The sequence below is a fragment of the Bombina bombina genome, chromosome 4 (genome assembly GCF_027579735.1).
Source record: "Bombina bombina isolate aBomBom1 chromosome 4, aBomBom1.pri, whole genome shotgun sequence".
In the NCBI taxonomy this organism is placed as follows: Eukaryota; Metazoa; Chordata; class Amphibia; order Anura; family Bombinatoridae; genus Bombina; species Bombina bombina.
In genome coordinates this window covers 419,685,636-419,697,888 of record NC_069502.1, presented here as the reverse complement: position 1 = coordinate 419,697,888, position 12,253 = coordinate 419,685,636, and the positions used below count along the sequence as shown (strand labels likewise).

Sequence of the window (12,253 nt, the reverse complement as noted above, 5' to 3'; positions counted from 1 at the left end):
CCATTTTTCAATTTTCTTACTCTTAATGACAATGGCTATTTTTACATTTCTGCTGTGTTTGTGTTTAGCTGTAATTTTCCTCTTACTCATTTACTGTACCCACACATATTATATACCGTTTTTCTCGCCATTAAATGGACTTTCTAAAGATACCATTATTTTCATCATGTCTTATAATTTACTACAAAAAAAATAATAAAATATGAGGAAAAAATGGAAAAAAACACACTTTTTCTAACTTTGACCCCCAAAATCTGTTACACATCTACAATCACCAAAAAACACCCATGCTAAATAGTTTCTAAATTTTGTCCTGAGTTTAGAAATATCCAATGTTTACATGTTCTTAGCTTTTTTTGCAAGTTATAGGGCCATAAATAGAAGTAGCACTTCGCTATTTCCAAACCACTTTTCTTTCATGTAATTAGCAAGAGTCCATGAGCTAGTGACGTATGGGATATACATTCCTACCAGGAGGGGCAAAGTTTCCCAAACCTCAAAATGCCTATAAATACACCCCTCACCACACCCACAATTCAGTTTTACAAACTTTGCCTCCTATGGAGGTGGTGAAGTAAGTTTGTGCTAGATTCTACGTTGATATGCGCTCCGCAGCAAGTTGGAGCCCGGTTTTCCTCTCAGCGTGCAGTGAATGTCAGAGGGATGTGAGGAGAGTATTGCCTATTTGAATGCAGTGATCTCCTTCTACGGGGTCTATTTCATAGGTTCTCTGTTATCGGTCGTAGAGATTCATCTCTTACCTCCCTTTTCAGATCGACGATATACTCTTATTTATATACCATTACCTCTGCTGATTTTCGTTTCAGTACTGGTTTGGCTTTCTACAAACATGTAGATGAGTGTCCTGGGGTAAGTAAATCTTATTTCTCCAACATAGGTGTGTCCGGTCCACGGCGTCATCCTTACTTGTGGGATATTCTCTTCCCCAACAGGAAATGGCAAAGAGCCCAGCAAAGCTGGTCACATGATCCCTCCTAGGCTCCGCCTACCCCAGTCATTCTCTTTGCCGTTGTACAGGCAACATCTCCACGGAGATGGCTTAGAGTTTTTTAGTGTTTAACTGTAGTTTTTCATTATTCAATCAAGAGTTTGTTATTTTCAAATAGTGCTGGTACGTACTATTTACTCAGAAACAGAAAAGAGATGAAGAATTCTGTTTGTATGAGGAAAATGATTTTAGCAACCGTAACTAAAATCCATGGCTGTTCCACACAGGACTGTTGAGAGCAATTAACTTCAGTTGGGGGAACAGTTTGCAGTCCCTTGCTGCTTGAGGTATGACACATTCTAACAAGACGATGTAATGCTGGAAGCTGTCATTTTCCCTATGGGATCCGGTAAGCCATGTTTATTACGATTGTAAATAAGGGCTTCACAAGGGCTTATTTAAACTGTAGACTTTTTCTGGGCTAAATCGATTGATTATTAACACATATTTAGCCTTGAGGAATCATTTTATCTGGGTATTTTGATATAATAATATCGGCAGGCACTGTTTTAGACACCTTATTCTTTAGGGGCTTTCCCAAAGCATAGGCAGAGTCTCATTTTCGCGCCGGTATGGCGCACTTGTTTTTGAGGACAGCATGGCATGCAGCTGCATGTGTGTGGAGCTCTGATACATAGAAAGGTCTTTCTGAAGGCATCATTTGGTATCGTATTCCCCTTTGGGCTTGGTTGGGTCTCAGCAAAGCAGATTCCAGGGACTGTAAAGGGGTTAAATATAAAAACGGCTCCGGTTCCGTTATTTTAAGGGTTAAAGCTTCCAAATTTGGTGTGCAATACTTTTAAGGCTTTAAGACTCTGTGGTGAAATTTTGGACAAATTCCTTCATACTTTTTCGCAATTGCAGTAATAAAGTGTGTTTAGTTTAAAATTTAAAGTGACAGTAACGGTTTTATTTTAAAACGTTTTTTGTGCTTTGTTATCAAGTTTATGCCTGTTTATCATGTCTGAACTACCAGATAGATTGTGTTCTGACTGTGGGGAAACCAAGGTTCCTTCTCATTTAACTATATGTATTTTATGTCATAAAAAAATTTAGTAAAAATGATGCCCAAGATGATTCCTCAAGTGAGGGGAGTAAGCATGGTACTGCATCATCCCCTCCTTCGTCTACACCAGTCTTGCCCATACAGGAGGCCCCTAGTACATCTAGTGCGCCAATACTCCTTACTATGCAACATTTAACGGCTGTAATGGATAATTCTATCAAAAACATTTTAGCCAATATGCCCACTTATCAGTGAAAGCGCGACTGCTCTGTTTTAGAAAATTCTGTAGAGCATGAGAGCGCTGATGATATGGTTTCTGAAGGGCCCCTACACCAGTCTGAGGGGGCCAGGGAGGTTTTGTCTGAGGGAGAAATTTCAGATTCAGGAAACATTTCTCAACAAGCTGAACCTGATGTGATTACTTTTAAATTTAAGTTGGAACATCTCCGCGCTCTGCTTAAGGAGGTGTTATCCAATTTGGATGATTGTGATTATCTGGTCATTCCAGAACCACTATGTAAAATGGAAAAGTTCTTAGAGGCCCCGGGGCCCCCCGAAGCTTTTCCTATATCCAAGCGGGTGGCGTACATTGTTAGTACAGAATGGGACAGGCCCGGTATACCTTTAGTACCTCCCCCCATATTTATAAAATTGTTTTCCTATAGTCGACACCAGAAAGGACTGATGGCAGACAGTCCCCAAGGTCGAGGGGGCGGTTTCTACTCTACACAAGCGCGCCACTATACCCATAGAAGATAGTTGTGCTTTCCAAGATCCTATGGATAAAAAATTAGAAGGTCTGCTAAAGATGTTTGTTCAGCAAGGTTCCCTTCTACAACCAATTGCATGCATTGTCCCTGTCACTGCAGCCGCGTGTTTCTAGTTTGAGCTAGGAAAGGCGATTATTAGTAATTCTTCTTCTTATAAGGAGATTATGGACAGAATTCGTGCTCTTAAATTGGCTAATTCTTTCACCCTAGACGCCACCTTGCAATTGGCTAGGTTAGCGGCGAAAAAATTCTGGGTTTGCTATTGTGGCGCAGAGCGCTTTGGTTAAAATCTTGGGCAGCGGATGCGTCTTCCAAGAACAAATTGCTTGACATTCCTTTCAAGGGGAAAACACTCTTTGGCCCTGACTTGAAAGAGATTATCTTTGATATCACTGGGGGCAAGGGCCACGCCCTTCCTCAGGATAGGTCTTTTCAAGACCAAAAATAAACCTAAGTTTCGTCCCTTTCGCAGAAACGGATCAGCCCCAAGGGCTACGTCCTCTAAGCAGGAAGGTAATACTTCTCAAGCCAATCCAGCCTGGAGACCTATGCAAGGCTGGAACAAAGGAAAGCAGGCCAGGAAACCTGCCACTGCTACCAAGACAGCATGAAATGCGGGCCCCCGATCCGGGACCGGATCTGGTGGGGGGCAGACTCTCTCTCTTCGCTCAGGCTGGGGCAAGAGAGGTTCTGGACCCTTGGGCGCTAGAAATAGTCTCCCAAGGTTATTCTCTGGAGTTCAAGGGGCTTCCTCCAAGGGGGAGGTTCCACAGGTCTCAGTTGTCTTCAGACCACATAAGAAGACAGGCATTCTTACATTGGGTAGAAGACCTGCTAAAAATGGGAGTGATTCATCCTGTTCCATTAGGAGAACAAGGGATGGGGTTCTACTCCAATCTGTTCATAGTTCCCAAAAATAGAGGGAACGTTCAGACCAATCTTAGATCTCAAGTTCTTGAACAAGTTTCTCAAGGTTCCATCGTTCAAGATGGAAACCATTCGAACACTTCTTCCTTCCATCCAGGAAGGTCATTTCATGACCAAGGTGGATTTCAAGGATGCGTATCTACATATTCCTATCCACAAGGAACATCATCGGTTCCTAAGGTTTGAATTCCTGGACAAGCATTTCCAGTTCGTGGCGTTTTCTTTCGGATTAGCCACTGCTCCTAGGATTTTCTCATAGGTACTAGGGTCCCTTCTGGCGGTGCTAAGACCAAGGGGCATTGCTGTAGTACCTTACTTGGACGACATTCTGATTCGTGCGTCGTCCCTTCCTCAAGTAAAGGCTCACACGGACGTTGTCCTGGCCTTTCTCAGATCCCACGGATGGAAAGTGAACGTGGAAAAGAGTTCTCTATCTCCGTCAACGAGGGTTCCCTTCTTGGGAACTATAATAGACTCCTTAGAAATGAGGATTTTTCTGACAGAAGCCAGAAAAACAAAACTTCTAGACTCTTGTCGGATACTTCATTCCGTTCCTCTTCCTTCCATAGCGCAGTGCATGGAAGTGATAGGTTGATGGTAGCGGCAATGGACATAGTTCCTTTTGTGCGCATTCATCTAAGACCATTACAACTGTTCCTGCTCAGTCAGTGGAATGGGGACTATTCAGACTTATCTCCGAAGATACAAGTAAATCAGAGGACCAGAGACTCATTCCGTTGGTGGCTGTCCCTGGACAACCTGTCACAAGGGATGACCTTCCGCAGACCAGAGTGGGTCATTGTCACGACCGACGCCAGTCTGATGGGCTGGGGCGCGGTCTGGGGATCCCTGAAAGCTCAGGGTCTTTGGTCTCGGGTAGAATCTCTTCTACCGATAAATATTCTGGAACTGAGAGCGATATTCAATGCTCTCAAAGCTTGGCCTCAGCTAGCGAGGGCCAAGTTCATACATCAACCATCAGGGGGGAACAAGGAGTTCCCTAGCGATGGACGAAGTGACCAAAATCATTCTATGGGCGGAGTCTCACTCCTGCCACCTGTCTGCTATCCACATCCCAGGAGTGGAAAATTGGGAAGCGGATTTTCTGAGTCGTCAGACATTGCATCCGGGGGAGTGGGAACTCCATCCGGAAATCTTTGCCCAAGTCACTCAACCGTGGGGCATTCCAGACATGGATCTGATGGCCTCTCGTCAGAACTTCAGAGTTCCTTACTACGGGTACAGATCCAGGGATCCCAAGGCGGCTCTAGTGGATGCACTAGTAGCACCTTGGACCTTCAAACTAGCTTATGTGTTCCCGCCGTTTCCTCTCATCCCCAGGCTGGTAGCCAGGATCAATCAGGAGAGGGCGTCGGTGATTTTGATAGCTCCTGCGTGGCCACGCAGGACTTGGTATACAGATCTGGTGAATATGTCATCGGCTCCACCATGGAAGCTACCTTTGAGACGAGACCTTCTTGTTCTAGGTCCGTTCGACCCACTCCAGCTGACTGCTTGGAGATTGAACGCTTGATCTTATCAAAGCGAGGGTTCTCAGATTCTGTCATTAATACTCTTGTTCAGGCCTGAAAGCCTGTAACCAGAAAGTTACCACATAATTTGGTATATCTGTTGGTGTGAATCTGCAGGATTCCCTTGGGACAAGGTTAAGATTCCTAAGAGTCTATCCTTCCTTCGAGAAGGATTGGAAAAAGGATTATCTGCAAGTTCCTTGATGGGACAGATTTCTGCCTTGTCTGTGTTACTTCACAAAAAGCTGGCAGCTGTGCCAGATGTTCTAGCCTTTGTTCAGGCTCTGGTTAGAATCAAGCCTGTTTACAAAATTTTGACTCCTCCTTGGAGTCTCAACCTAGTTCTTTCAGTTCTTCAGGGGGTTCCGTTTGAACCCTTACATTCCGTTGATATTAAGTTATTATCTTGGAAAGTTTTGTTTTTGGTTGCAATTTCTTCTGCTAGAAGAGTTTCAGAATTATCTGCTCTGCAGTGTTCTTCTCCTTATCTGGTGTTCCATGCAGATAAGGTGGTTTTGCGTACTAAACCTGGTTTTCTTCCAAAAGTTGTTTCTAACAAAGACATTAACCAGGAGATAGTTGTGCCTTCTTTGTGTCCTAATCCAGTTTCAAAGAAGGAACGTTTGTTGCACAACTTGGATGTAGTTCGTGCTCTCAAATTTTACTTAGCAGCTACTAAGGTTTTCAGACAAACTTTGGCTTTGTTTGTTGTTTATTCTGGTAAACGGAGAGGTCAAAAAGCAACTTCTACCTCTCTCTCCTTCTGGATTAAAAGCATTATCCGATTGGCTTATGAGACTGCCGGACGGCAGCCTCCTGAAAGAATCACAGCTCACTCCACTAGGGCTGTGGCTTCCACATGGGCCTTCAAGATCGAGGCTTCTGTTGATCAGATATGTAAGGCAGCGACTTGGTCTTCACTGCACACTTTTTCTAAATTTTACAAATTTGATACTTTTGCTTCTTCTGAGGCTATTTTTGGGAGAAAGGTTTTGCAAGCCGTGGTGCCTTCCATTTAGGTGACCTGATTTGCTCCCTCCCTTCATCCGTGTCCTAAAGCTTTGGTATTGGTTCCCACAAGTAAGGATGACGCCGTGGACCGGACACACCTATGTTGGAGAAAACAGAATTTATGTTTACCTGATAAATTACTTTCTCCAACGGTGTGTCCGGTCCACGGCCCGCCCTGGTTTTTTTAATCAGGTCTGATAATTTATTTTCTTTAACTACAGTCACCACGGTAACATATGGTTTCTCCTATGCAAATATTCCTCCTTTACGTCGGTCGAATGACTGGGGTAGGCGGAGCCTAGGAGGGATCATGTGACCAGCTTTGCTGGGCTCTTTGCCATTTCCTGTTGGGGAAGAGAATATCCCACAAGTAAGGATGACGCCGTGGACCGGACACACCGTTGGAGAAAGTAATTTATCAGGTAAACATAAATTCTGTTTTTCTGTGACACTCTAAGCTATGGTTGGGCACTTTATTTATAAAGTTCTAAATATATGTATTCAAACATTTATTTGCCTTGACTCAGAATGTTCAACATTCCTTATTTTCAGACAGTCAGTTTCATATTTGGGATAATGCATTTGAATCAATCATTTTTTCTTACCTTAAAAATTTGACTTTTTTTCCCTGTGGGCTGTTAGGCTCGCGGGGGCTGAAAATGCTTCATTTTATTGCGTCATTCTTGGCGCAGACTTTTTTGGCGCAAAAAATCTTTTCTGTTTCCGGCGTCATACGTGTCGCCGGAAGTTGCGTAATTTTTTGATGTCCTTTTGCGCCAAAAATGTCGGCGTTCCGGATGTGGCGTCATTTTTGGCGCCAAAAAGCATTTAGGCGCCAAACAATGTGGGCGTATTATTTGGCGCCAAAAAATATGGGCGTCGCTTTTGTCTCCACATTATTTCAGTCTCATTTTTTCTTTGCTTCTGGTTACTAGAAGCTTGTTTATTGGCATTTTTTCCCATTCCTGAAACTGTCATTTAAGGAATTTGATCAATTTTGCTTTATATGTTGTTTTTTCTCTTACATATTGCAAGATGTCTCACGTTGCATCTGAGTCAGAAGATACTTCAGGAAAATCGCTGTCTAGTGCTGGAACTACCAAAGCTAAGTGTATCTGCTGTAAACTTTTGGTAGCTATTCCTCCGGCTGTTGTTTGTATTAATTGTCATGACAAACTTGTTAAAGCAGATAATATTTCCTTTAGTAATGTACCATTGCCTGTTGCAGTTCCTTCAACATCTAAGGTGCAGAATGTTCCTGATAACATAAGAGATTTTGTTTCTGAATCCATCAAGAAGGCTATGTCTGTTATTTCTCCTTCTAGTAAACATAAAAAATCTTTTAAAACTTCTCTCTCTACAGATGAATTTTTAAATGAACATCATCATTCTGATTCTGATGAGTCTTCTGGTTCAGAGGATTCTGTCTCAGAGATTGATGCTGATAAATCTTCATATTTATTTAAAATGGAATTTATTCGTTCTTTACTTAAAGAAGTACTAATTGCTTTAGAAATAGAGGATTCTGGTCCTCTTGATACTAATTCTAAACGTTTAGATAAGGTATTTAAATCTCCTGTGGTTATTCCAGAAGTTTTTCCTGTTCCTATTGCTATTTCTGAAGTAATTTCCAGAGAATGGGATAAATTGGGTAATTCATTTACTCCTTCTAAACGTTTTAAGCAATTATATCCTGTGCCGTCTGACAGATTAGAATTTTGGGACAAAATCCCTAAAGTCGATGGGGCTATTTCTACCCTTGCTAAACGTACTACTATTCCTACGTCAGATGGTACTTCGTTTAAAGATCCTTTAGATAGGAAAATTGAACCTTTGTAAGAAAAGCTTATCTGTGTTCAGGTAATCTTCTTAGACCTGCTATATCTTTGGCTGATGTTGCTGCAGCTTCAACTTTTTGGTTGGAGACTTTAGCACAACAAGTAACAGATCATGATTCTCATAATATTATTCTTCTTCTTCAGCATGCTAATAATTTTATCTGTGATGCCATTTTTGATATTATCAGAGTTGATGTCAGGTTTATGTCTCTAGCTATTTTAGCTAGAAGAGCTTTATGGCTTAAAACTTGGAATGCTGATATGGCTTCTAAATCAACTCTACTTTCCATTTCTTTCCAGGGTAACAAATTATTTGGTTCTCAGTTGGATTCCATTATCTCAACTGTTACTGGTGGGAAAGGAACTTTTTTACCACAGGATAAAAAATCTAAGGGTAAAAACAGGGCTAATAATCGTTTTCGTTCCTTTCGTTTCAACAAAGAACAAAAGCCTGATCCTTCATCCTCAGGAGCAGTTTCAGTTTGGAAACCATCTCCAGTCTGGAATAAATCCAAGCCTTCTAGAAAGGCAAAGCCTGCTTCTAAGTCCACATGAAGGTGCGGCCCTCATTCCAGCTCAGCTGGTAGGGGGCAGGTTACGTTTTTTCAAAGAAATTTGGATCAATTCTGTTCACAATCTTTGGATTCAGAACATTGTTTCAGAAGGGTACAGAATTGGTTTCAAGATGAGACCTCCTTCAAAGAGATTTTTTCTTTCCCGTGTCCCAGTAAATCCAGTGAAAGCTCAAGCATTTCTGAATTGTGTTTCAGATCTAGAGTTGGCTGGAGTAATTATGCCAGTTCCAGTTCTGGAACAGGGGATGGGGTTTTATTCAAATCTCTTCATTGTACCAAAGAAGGAGAATTCCTTCAGACCAGTTCTGGATCTAAAAATATTGAATCGTTATGTAAGGATACCAACGTTCAAAATGGTAACTGTAAGGACTATCTTGCCTTTTGTTCAGCAAGGGCATTTTATGTCCACAATAGATTTACAGGATGCATATCTGCATATTCCGATTCATCCAGATCATTATCAGTTCCTGAGATTCTCTTTTCTGGACAAGCATTACCAGTTTGTGGCTCTGCCGTTTGGCCTAGCTACAGCTCCAAGAATTTTTACAAAGGTTCTCGGTGCCCTTCTGTCTGTAATCAGAGAACAGGGTATTGTGGTATTTCCTTATTTGGACGATATCTTGGTACTTGCTCAGTCTTTACATTTAGCAGAATCTCATACGAATCGACTTGTGTTGTTTCTTCAAGATCATGGTTGGAGGATCAATTCACCAAAAAGTTCATTGATTCCTCAGACAAGGGTAACCTTTCTGGGTTTCCAGATAGATTCAGTGTCCATGACTCTTTAACAGACAAGAGACGTCTACAATTGATTTCAGCTTGTCGAAACCTTCAGTCACAATCATTCCCTTCGGTAGCCTTATGCATGGAAATTCTAGGTCTTATGACTGCTGCATCGGACGCGATCCCCTTTGCTCGTTTTCACATGCGACCTCTTCAGCTCTGTATGCTGAATCAATGGTGCAAGGATTACACAAAGATATCTCAATTAATATCTTTAAAACCGATTGTACGACACTCTCTAACGTGGTGGACAGATCACCATCGTTTAATTCAGGGGGCTTCTTTTGTGCTTCCGACCTGGACTGTAATTTCAACAGATGCAAGTCTCACAGGTTGGGGAGCTGTGTGGGGATCTCTGACGGCACAAGGAGTTTGGGAATCTCAGGAGGTGAGATTACCGATCAATATTTTGGAACTCCGTGCAATTTTCAGAGCTCTTCAGTCGTGGCCTCTTCTGAAGAGAGAATCATTCATTTGTTTTCAGACAGACAATGTCACAACTGTGGCATACATCAATCATCAAGGAGGGACTCACAGTCCTCTGGCTATGAAAGAAGTATCTCGAATTCTGGTTTGGGCGTAATCCAGCTCCTGTCTAATCTCTGCGGTTCATATCCCAGGTATAGACAATTGGGAAGCGGATTATCTCAGTCGCCAAACGTTGCATCCGGGCGAATGGTCTCTTCACCCAGAGGTATTTCTTCAGATTGTTCAAATGTGGGAGCTTCCAGAAATTGATCTGATGGCGTCTCATCTAAACAAGAAACTTCCCAGGTATCTGTCCAGATCCCGGGATCCTCAGGCGGAAGCAGTGGATGCATTATCACTTCCTTGGAAGTATCATCCTGCTTATATCTTTCCGCCTCTAGTTCTTCTTCCAAGAGTAATCTCCAAGATTCTGAAGGAATGCTCGTTTGTTCTGCTGGTGGCTCCGGCATGGCCTCACAGGTTTTGGTATGCGGATCTTGTCCGGATGGCCTCTTGCCATCCGTGGACTCTTCCGCTACGACCAGACCTTCTGTCGCAAGGTCCTTTTTTCCATCAGGATCTCAAATCCTTAAATTTAAAGGTATGGAGATTGAACGCTTGATTCTTGGTCAAAGAGGTTTCTCTGACTCTGTGATTAATACTATGTTACAGGCTCGTAAATCTGTATCCAGAGAGATATATTATAGAGTCTGGAAGACTTATATTTCTTGGTGTCTTTCTCATCATTTTTCTTGGCATTCTTTTAGAATTCCGAGAATTTTACAGTTTCTTCAGGATGGTTTAGATAAAGGTTTATCCGCAAGTTCTTTGAAAGGACAAATCTCTGCTCTTTCTGTTCTTTTTCACAGTAAGATTGCTAATCTTCCTGATATTCTTTGTTTTGTACAAGCTTTGGTTCGTATAAAACCTGTCATTAAGTCAATTTCTCCTCCTTGGAGTTTGAATTTGGTTCTGGGGGCTCTTCAAGCTCCTCCGTTTGAACCTATGCATTCATTGGACATTAAATTACTTTCTTGGAAAGTTTTGTTCCTTTTGGCAATCTCTTCTGCCAGAAGAGTTTCTGAATTATCTGCTCTTTCTTGTGAGTCTCCTTTTCTGATTTTTCATCAGGATAAGGCAGTGTTGCGAACTTCTTTTGAATTTTTACCTAAAGTTGTGAATTCTAACAACATTAGTAGGGAAATTGTGGTTCCTTCATTATGTCCTAATCCTAAGAATTCTAAGGAGAAATCATTGCATTCTTTGGATGTTGTTAGAGCTTTGAAATATTATGTTGAAGCTACTAAGTCTTTCCGAAAGACTTCTAGTTTATTTGTTATCTTTTCTGGTTTTAGAAAAGGCCAGAATGCTTCTGCCATTTCTTTGGCATCTTGGTTGAAATCTTTAATTCATCTTGCCTATGTTGAGTCGGGTAAATCTCCGCCTCAAAGGATTACAGCTCATTCTACTAGGTCAGTTTCTACTTCCTGGGCGTTTAGGAATGAAGCTTCGATTGATCAGATTTGCAAAGCAGCAACTTGGTCCTCTTTGCATACTTTTACTAAATTCTACCATTTTGATGTATTTTCTTCTTCTGAAGCAGTTTTTGGTAGAAAAGTACTTCAGGCAGCGGTTTCAGTTTGAATCTTCTGCTTATGTTTTTCATTAAACTTTATTTTGGGTGTGGATTATTTTCAGCAGGAATTGGCTGTCTTTATTTTATCCCTCCCACTCTAGTGACTCTTGCGTGGAAAGATCCACATCTTGGGTAATCATTATCCCATACGTCACTAGCTCATGGACTCTTGCTAATTACATGAAAGAAAACATAATTTATGTAAGAACTTACCTGATAAATTCATTTCTTTCATATTAGCAAGAGTCCATGAGGCCCGCCCTTTTTTTGGGGTGGTTAGGATTTTTGTATAAAGCACAATTATTCCAATTCCTTATTTTATATGCTTTCACACTTTTTTATCACCCCACTTCTTGGCTATTCGTTAAACTGAATTGTGGGTGTGGTGAGGGGTGTATTTATAGGCATTTTGAGGTTTGGGAAACTTTGCCCCTCCTGGTAGGAATGTATATCCCATACGTCACTAGCTCATGGACTCTTGCTAATATGAAAGAAATGAATTTATCAGGTAAGTTCTTACATAAATTATGTTTTTTTCAAAATTAGCGCTAGTTACATTGGAACCCTGATATCTGTCAGAAATCCCTGAATATCCCTCGACATGTATATATTTTTTGTTAGAAGACAACCCAAAGTATTGATCTAGGCACATTTTGGTATATTTTATGCCACCATTTCACCGCCAAATGCGAGCAAAT

At 41.5% G+C, this 12,253-nt stretch overlaps 1 protein-coding gene across 1 annotated transcript in view; it reads left to right on the top strand.

Annotated features, from left to right (window-relative positions):
* Positions 1-12,253, top strand: part of CCDC50 (coiled-coil domain containing 50) — a 341,194-nt gene that overhangs the window by 103,720 nt on the left and 225,221 nt on the right.